We start from the raw sequence: 9685 nt of genomic DNA on the forward strand, positions 1-9685 counted from the left end.
ATAGTCAAAAATATTTCTTGATTTACTTGTTCAAAATTGTTAGAATCACTCTAAGAATAGGGGGAAATATTTGGAAACTACTTAAAAGACTAATATCCAGAATACTTAAAGAACTCAAAAAACTCAACCAAAAAAAAAAAAAGATAAACCCAGATAAAAAGTGGGCAAAATACCTGAACAAACATTTCTCAAAAGATCTATAAATGAACAAAAAAATCTATTATGACAAAATGCTCAATATCATTAGCCATCAGAGAAACATGAATCAAAACCAAAAGGATATCGCCTCACTTATTAGAATGGCTATTATTAAAATATAAAGTAATAAATGCTGGTAAAGATGTGGAAAAGGGGAAATTCTTATACATTGTTAGTATGACTGTAAATTAGTACAGCCACTGTGGAAAACAGTATGGAGATTCCTATTTTTTTTAACTTTTATTTAATGAATATAAATTTCCAAATTACAGCTTATGGATTACAGTGGTCCCCCCCCCATAACTTCCCTCCCACCCGCAATCCTCCCCTTTCCCGCTCCCTCTCCCCTTCCATTCACATCAAGATTCATTTTCAATTCTCTTTATATACAGAAGATCAGTTTAGCATATATTAAGATTTCAACAGTTTGCACCCACACAGAAACACAAAGTGTAAAGTACTTTTTGAGTACTAGTTATAGCATTAAATCACAATGTACAGCACATTAAGGACAGAGATCCTACATGAGGAGTAAGTGCACAGTGACTCCTGTTGTTGACTTAACAATTGACACTCTTGTTTATGGCATCAGTAATCACCCTAGGCTCTTGTCATGAGTTGCCAAGGCTATGGAAGCCTTTTGAGTTCGTCGACTCTGCTCTTATTTAGACAAGGTCATAGTCAAAGTGGAAGTTCTCTCCTCCCTTCAGAGAAAAGGTACCTCCTTCTTTTTTTTTAATTTTTTTTTTGACAGGCAGAGTTAGACAGTGAGAGAGAGAGACAGAGAGAAAGGTCTTCCTTTTTGCCGTTGGTTCACCCTCCAATGGCCGCTGCGGCCGGAGCATCTTACTGATCCAAAGCCAGGAGCCAGGTGCTTCTCCTGGTCTCCCATGGGGTGCAGGATCCAACCACTTGGGCCATCCTCCACTGCCTTCCCAGGCCATAGCAGAGAGCTGGCCTGGAAGAGGGGCAACCGGGATAGAATCCGGCACCCCGACCAGGACTAGAACCCGGTGTGCCAGTGCCGCAAGGCAGGTACCTCCTTCTTTGATGACCTGTTCTTTCCACTGGGATCTCACTCACAGAGATCTTTCATTTAGGTCATTTCCAGAGTGTCTTGGCTTTCCATGCCTGGAATACTCTCATGGGCTCTTCAGCTGGATCCAAATGCCTTAAGGGCTGATTCTGAGGCCAGAGTGCTATTTAGGACATCCGCCATTCTATGAGTCTGCTGTGTATCCCGCTTTGCATGTGGATCGTTCTCTCCTTCTCTCCCTTTTTTATTCTATCAGTTAGTATTCCTATTTTTAAAAGCCTAGAAATAGAGGCTGGTACTTTGGCATAGTAGGCTAAGCCTCTGACTGCAGCACTGGCAAACATCCCATATGGGAGCCGGTTCACGTCCAGCTGCTCATCTTCTGATCCAGCTCTCTGCTTCTGGCCTGGGAAAAGAGAAGATGGATCAAGTGCTTGGGCCCCTGCACCTGTAGGGGAGACCCTGAAGAAGATCAGGGCTCCTGGCTTCAGATCAGTCCAGCTCAAATAATTGCAGCCATTTAGGAAGTGAACCAGCAGTTGAAGACCTCTTCCTTCTCCTCCACTCCCTCCTTCTCTTCCTCCTTCTCTCTGTAACTCTACCTCTTCAATAATAAAAACTTTAATTAAAAAAAAACTAGAAATAGAACTTCCATATGGTCCAGCAATCCAGTACTATGTATATATCCAAGACATGAAATCATTATGTCAAAGAGATTCCTGCATCATGTTTATTGAAGTTATTCATGTTAGCCAAGATATGGAATCAACAAGGTGATGCTCAAATCAGACTTGCCCCAAATGGTAGAGTTAGAAATGTGCCAGGGGATTCCAATTCAATCCCATAAAGGTGGCATGTACCAATGCCATCTCACTAGTCCAAGTGATCAATTTCAGTTCACAATTGATCATAATGATAGGATTAAGAGTCAAAGGGATCACATAAACAAGACGAGTTTCTGCTAATACTAATTGATATTATAAAAAAGGAGAGAACGATCCAACATGGGAAGCAGGATACACAGCAGACTCATAGAATGGTAGATGTCCTAAACAGCACTCTGGCCTCAGAATCAGCCCTTAAGGCATTTGGATCCAGCTGAAGAGCCCATGAGAGTATTTCAGGCATGGAAAGCCAAGACACTCTGGAAAAAAAAAAAGAAGACCTAAATGAAAGATCTCTGTGAGATCCCAGTGGAAAGAACGGGCCATCAAAGAAGGAGGTACCTTTCTCTGAAGGGAGGAGAGAACTTCCACTTTGACTATGACCTTGTCTAAATAAGAGCAGAGTCGACGAACTCAAAAGGCTTCCATAGCCTTGGCAACTCATGACAAGAGCCTAGGGTGATTACTGATGCCATAAACAAGAGTGTCAATTGTTAAGTCAACAACAGGAGTCACTGTGCACTTACTCCTCATGTAGGATCTCTGTCCTTAATGTGCTGTACATTGTGATTTAATGCTATAACTAGTACTCAAAAAGTACTTTACACTTTGTGTTTCTGTGTGGGTGCAAACTGTTGAAATCTTTACTTAATATATGCTAAACTGATCTTCTGTATATAAAGAGAATTGAAAATGAATCTTGATGTGAATGGAAGGGGAGAGGGAGCGGGAAAGGGGAGGATTGCGGGTGGGAGGGAAGTTATGGAGGGGGAACCACTGTAATCCATAAGCTGTACTTTGGAAATTTGTATTCATTAAATAAAAGTTAAAAAAAAAACAAGGTGTCAATCATCAGGTGAATAGGAAAAAAAATGCACTATACATACACTGTGGAATAACATTGAGCCATAAAAAAGAAAGAAATTCTGTCATTTGCAGGAGATATGGATGGAACTGGAAGACATTGTGTTAAGTGAAATAAGTCAGACACATAAAGACCAATGCCACATGTTCTCTTTGATATGTGAAAGCTAAAACACTCAATCTCTACACAGAAGAGTGAATACTAGCAGCAGGGAGGTTGGGGTGGGATAGAAGAAGTTTAGATACTAGGTACCAAATCAGAGTCTGCCTGAAGGAATAAGTTCCTAGTGTTACAAAGCACAGAGGGGAGACTGCCACTCACAATAATCTATTACAGGAGCAGGCTCTGTGGCACAGCAGGGAAAGCCACCTGCAATATCACCATCCCACATGGGTGCCAGTTTAAGCTCTGGCTTGTTTCACTTCTGATCCAAAAACCTGCTAAAGGCTTGGGAAAGTGGCAGAAGATGATCCAAGTGTCTGGGCCCCTGCCATCCTTGTGGGAGACCCCAGTGAAACTCCTGGCTTCAGCCTGGCCCAGTACTGACTGTTGTGGCCACCTGGGAAGTAAACCACCAGACGGAAGAGTTCGTTTTCTTGTTCTCACACACTCTCTCTCTCTCTCTCACACACACACTCTCTTTCTCTCTCTCACACACACACACACACTCTCTCTCTCACACACACACACACACTCACCCGCACTCTCTCTCTCACTCTCACTCTCTCATCCTCACCCTCTCTATCTCACCCTCACCCTCTCTCTCTCACCCTCACCCTCTCTCTCTCACCCTCTCTCTCTCTCACCCTCACTCTCTCTCTCTCACCCTCTCTCTCTCACCCTCTCTCTCTCACCCTCTCTCTCTCTCTCACCCTCACTCTGTCTCTCTCACCCTCACTCTGTCTCTCTCACACTCTCTCTCTCACCCTCACTCGCTCTCTCTCACCCTCTCTCTCTCACCCTCACTCTCTCTCTCTCACCCTCTCTCTCTCACACCCTCTCCTTCTCACCCTCACTCTCTCACCCTCTCTCTCTCTCTCTCTCTCTCTTCCTCTCTCTCTCTCACCCTCACTCTGTCTCTCTCACCCTCACTCTTTCACACTCTCTCTCACACTCTCTCTCTCACACTCTCTCTCTCTCTCACTTTCAAATACATAAATATTAAAATATAATCTATTACATATATTGTGAGCAAAAAAAGGAGCTCCAAGTCTCCATAGTTCTATCAAAGAAAAAGAAATGTTGATTACTCTGATTTAATCACTACAAACTGTATATGTATACTGAAATGTTGCATTGTATCCCATAAATATGTGCAGTAATTGTTAATAAAAATTACTGGAATCATTCTAAGAGACTTCTCATATGAGACATAGTTAGTTTACCAAGCCGTTTAATTCACTCTGCCTCTTCCACAGCAGTCGCACGTTTTCCTTTGATGAAACAAATGATACCATTGCTTCAACATGGGTGACAATGAGTGATAAGATTCACACTAAGCCTAGCCCTCTGTGACAGGAAGCAGCAACCTCTTTCTGAGGTTGGCAAACGCATCAACAGTCCCTAACAAGATCAGACCCTTGCCTTGGTCTTGTCAGTCCCCTACCCTTCAATGTAGAAGCTGATTAGCCTATAACACAGGATCTTTCAGGACAGGTTCATCTCCTGCGTCATTAGCCTGTGCAGATTCATTTCTGTGGAAAGGCTTCAGAAATTCCTGCAGTATGACGAAGCATTTCCAGGGAGATGGTTTCTAGCATTAACAAGTCTGTAAACAGAGATTTTGATTCCTTCTTTGAAGATCCAAAAACTTCACACATATTTGCAGAAAAAGGATCCCAGTCATCTCTCATAATCCCACACAGTAATAAAGACTGGAAATAACAGAATATTTGTGTCATAAAGCTTTGTTTCTGCTATCATTATATGCTTAGGTACCCTAAACAAGTTCAAAAATGTAACTCCTGACACATAAACACACACACACACACACACGTACACCCTGCACTTCTCATCCCCTCTTACATTTAAAATGCACATCCAAATTCTGCGACAGTAAATCCTAAAGGAAAGTGCAGGGAGTGATAATGCTAACATAATATCATTAAGAATTTTGAACCCATGTAACACTTACTCAATTTTTTTGCCACATCTCATAAGTTTGAAAAAAGGTTAAATATTTATCAATGCTGGAAATCTTTAACTGGAATATAAGGGATAAGTTGCTATAATTAGAGAGGAAAATGAGACCACTGGGGACTTTCGGATGTGATTCACAAGTCACATTCCTCTGTTATCATTCAATGAGCCAGGGATGCAAGCATTCACTCTGGAGAGATTTTAGGTCTAAACCGTTATCAAACTCTGCCTGCCACATTCAAATGTCCCCAGATGCCTTGGGCCCACAGAGGATGAATGCTAACAGCCAAATGACCACTGACTAATGGTCATTAACATCATATAACAAAGATGCAGGAGTCCTCCTCCAGAAAGTAGAGTAAGATTAGAACATGCTTCCTGCAGACAACTCAACCTCACCACGCTGAAAATCTTCCCAACATCATGCAAGCTTGGAAGTGAAGCTATTTAGGTCACTGAAAAACATCAACATGCCCAGATGCCTTTATACTGTTTAAATCTCAGCAAAATTCTATGTACTTCCTGGCCTCTCTGCTTGCTGTATGGTCCTTTTCCTTCTCAGAGCCTCCTATATTGAGAAGCCAACTCACAGAAGGTACTTACTGCGCAACACATGAATCAAATGCCACAGGAATGGCTTCCCTCCTTTATGGTTCCAGTTCTTACCTTTTTAAAATTATTATTTTTAATTATTATTTCTTTCGGTCCTACATCCTTACCTACACGTAGCATGCATGTTCTAAGTCTCTGGTCTTTTCTCTGCTGGACAGAGCATATCTCATTCCACAATTTGTAGAAGAGCTGGGAGATGGTAGACTCTCAACCTGTGAGTCATGGTCCCCAATCTCAATCCCTTTGTGTCGTAGACATGAACAGAAAACCAGGAAGCAGGTGTTTATTTGCTTTCCTACAATTCTCCCTGGGGTCTTTACAGCTTCTCAGAGGTACTTCAGGAGTTCCACAGAGAACTGTTTGCCAAGAAATAATCAGAGAGCTAAGAAACAGTATCAGCCTTTGTTTTTGTCTGAGCCTTTGAGTTCCTCCTCAATTTTATTGGTCTTACAAAGAAAAAAACTATGATGACTTAATTTTGAAGACAATTTGTAGTTCAGTTTTCTGAATTTACAGATGAATAAACTGAAGGATAAAGGCAAAGCAACAGGATGAGAAAAACTTCCTCAGGCTATATACAGCAAGAGACAAGGAATAAACGAAACTTTACAAAGATTGTAACTGGCCTCAGGCTAGAGATGAGATCATACATAGTTCCATAGATTGTTACCCTGTTGGACTTGTAGGTATATAGATCCATAGACTGTTACCACGTTGGACTGGTGGGTATATAAAGACCTCTTGGGCTCCCTGTGAATGCACCTTTTCCATGGCAACCTCACGAAGCATCCTAATGCTGAACTGATTGCAGTAGAGGGCCTTGGCATATGCCCCAGAGCTCTGGCTTACCGCACAACTCGCAGGGGTAGGTGTTACGCACAGTAGTTAAGAATGTCCAACAAATCCTCACCCATAGCAGGGGAAAACTGAAAATAGTCCAGATGTCTACCTATGGACAATGGAATACTTTGTAAGCAATAATTCAAGAAGAAAATGTGTTAGAACTAAAATAGAATTATTGGGGCCAGCATTGTGGCACATCAGATTAAGCCTCCGCTTGTGATACTGGCATCCCATATTAGAGCACCAGTTGCAGTCCTAGCTGCTCCACTTCTGATCCAGCTCCCTTATAATCTGCCTAGAAAAGCAGCAAAAAAATGCAACGAATACTTGGGCCCCCACCACCCAGGTGGGAGACCTGGATGGAGCTCTGGACTCCTGGCTTTGGCCTGGCCCAGCCCTAGTCGTTTGAACCACTGGGAAGTGAACCAGCAAATGGAAGATATCTCTCTCCTTCATTCACTCATACTTCCTCTGTATTTCAAATAAATCTTTTTAAAATTAAGTAAAACAGAACTATCTCCAAGAAATAGTCATATTACAAATGTAAACCTAGAATGACAATCTCTGTACATGCTTAAGATCTTTCTACAAAGTCCTGGGAATGAGAAGTTTGCACTGGGTAGAAAGGGGTAAACCTCCGTGAACTTTTTCATTTAAATCATGTGGACGTATTCCCTGATTGAGCAATTTTGTTTTAAATTTAAATGCCCCAATTTCAAAATCTGCCTTGGGCTTTTGTGGGCTTTTTTTTTTTTTAATCTGTACCTCTTTTAAAATTTGATTTGTTTTCTCTTTAGTCTCTGTGGGTACCTCAATACCCCTCCCTTGACAAAAAGAACTGTTTGTGCCTTCTTCATTTCATTTTATAACAAACTTGCTGCTGGCATTAAGTTCAATGGTCTGACATCCAATAAAATATTTAAGTATCTAATAAAGTAAACACAGAGGAGAGCTGCTTCCTGGCATTTTAAAACACTCAGCTTTCATGTCTCTGGCTCCCCCAGGTTCCCCCAAACTAAGGCTGCCAGATCCTTCGTTCAGGGCCTATCCTAATGCATCAGAGTCACACAAAGGTCAGGTCTGGACCACTTTTCCAGGGGCAATCATTAGTGGCTGGTGCCTCTATGACTTAACACCCAGTCTGCATGTGTCCCTTATCCTTCAAGCTAAAACTTTTTTCTTTAGATAATAACATCCCAAGAACAACTAAGACTCTAAATTTATAGTCAATCTCTCAGCATATATTATTAGAACAAAAATAGGTGTATTGTATTCCATATTTCATGTTGCAAAAATTTTTCATGAGAGGTAGAGGGAGTGCTGGGAATCTCACCCTGCAGTGCCCCCTACTGGTCATTTTAAGAAGCAGCTACGAAAAGGGAGAAGGAGGGAGGGAGGAAGGGAATATTTTCTTTTTTTTTTTTTTTTTTTAATGTTTCAATGAAGTTTATTAAACACAAAAAACTCAAACAGTGGGGTTGAATTTGATCCATGGGTCATAGTTTGCTAATATCATGCTCTAATGCAACAGTGACAGTTTGTCTAATAGTGGCTCTGCGTACCCAACTTTACATGGATCAAAGCATGAGCAGCTTTCCAATAACTGGGAATAGTTCAAAATATTACAGTATAAAGCAAAGAAATGGCCCAAATTTGTGGTGTTATGAAGAGCAGGTTATAATTCCAAAAATTTTTTTTACTTTTATTTAATGAATATAAATTTCCAATGTACAGCTTATGGATTACAATGGCTTCCCTCTCCCATAACTTCCCTCCTACCTGCAATCCTCCCCTCTCCCACTCCCTCTCCCCTTCCATTCGCATCAAGATTCATTTTCAATTCTCTTTATATACAGAAGATCAATTTAGTATATATTAAGTAAAGATTTCAACAGTTTGCACCCACATAGAAACACAAAGTGAAACATACTGTTGGAGTACTAGTTATAGCATTAAATCACAATGTACAGCACATTAAGGACAGAGATCCCACATGAGGAGCAAGGGCACAGTGGCTCCTGTTGTTGACCAAACAAATTGACACTCTAGTTTATGGCGCCAGTAACCACCCTAGGCTCTCGTCATGAGTTGCCAAGGCTATGGAAGCCTTCCAAGTTCGCTGACTCTGATCATATTTAGACAAGGTCATAAAAGACAGGGTGAGGATAGTAACCAATGATCCTAAGAATGGCATTAACCGGGTCTGAACAAATATACAGCATTAAGTGGGGAAGAGGACCATCAGTACACACACGTTGGGAGTAGAGCCATTGGAGGTAGAGTAGAGGTTATGATTACAAAGGAATGAGGCCCAAGTGCGCTAGACAGGGTCTAGAACAATGGACAGAGTCATTATTGGAGGAGCTAAGAAAGGTGCTAAGCTACAATTAATTTTTCTGATTGAGAGGCAAATAGAACCTGACAGAAGGGGCTTGATAATAATCTGTTGGGCTTTAGGCCTTGTAAGTTAAGAGGCCCAGACCTATCTATCTCTTCACATGGCGTACATCCTAAGGGAGGTGTGAACCTCCTAGGGGAAGGCACTCTGTTGACTTTCATTACTTGGCTGGCCTGGGAGGAGAGCTGGCCAGGTAAAGGCAGGTGGCATCTCTAACAAGAAATTTACAGTTCTGCCTGCAATGTTGCTGACTCTACTTGGCCGTCCCCTCAGCTGCAGTGGTCACTTTGGAAGTTGGGCTGAGTGAAGGGCTTTTCAGCTTAGAGCCAATAAGATCTGTGGCTCTGACCTGGGCATCCTTAGACTCCAGGGCAGGTCCATTTCCAGTGATCCAACTCTTGGCAGAGCTGCCAGGGCTCTTCATAAGCTGACTTCTGCTGAAGCCCAGGCTTACCACATTGAAAGCCACTGCAGTAGGCTGGCCTGTTGGGTCTCCTTGAGGGCAGATCACTGTACAGATCAGCCATTAAGTAGGGAATATTTTCTTAGAATTGTATGGTGTTTTTTAAATTCTTCTTCTGCATCTGTTGATTTGATCATATGATAAATCTTTAAACTGTATATATGATGGATTACATTTATTGATTTTTGAACCAATTGTGAATACCTGGAATAAAAAATAAATACCAAAAATAATTGTATCTACAAAT

The sequence above is a fragment of the Lepus europaeus genome, chromosome 4 (assembly GCF_033115175.1).
Source record: "Lepus europaeus isolate LE1 chromosome 4, mLepTim1.pri, whole genome shotgun sequence".
NCBI lineage: Eukaryota > Metazoa > Chordata > Mammalia > Lagomorpha > Leporidae > Lepus > Lepus europaeus.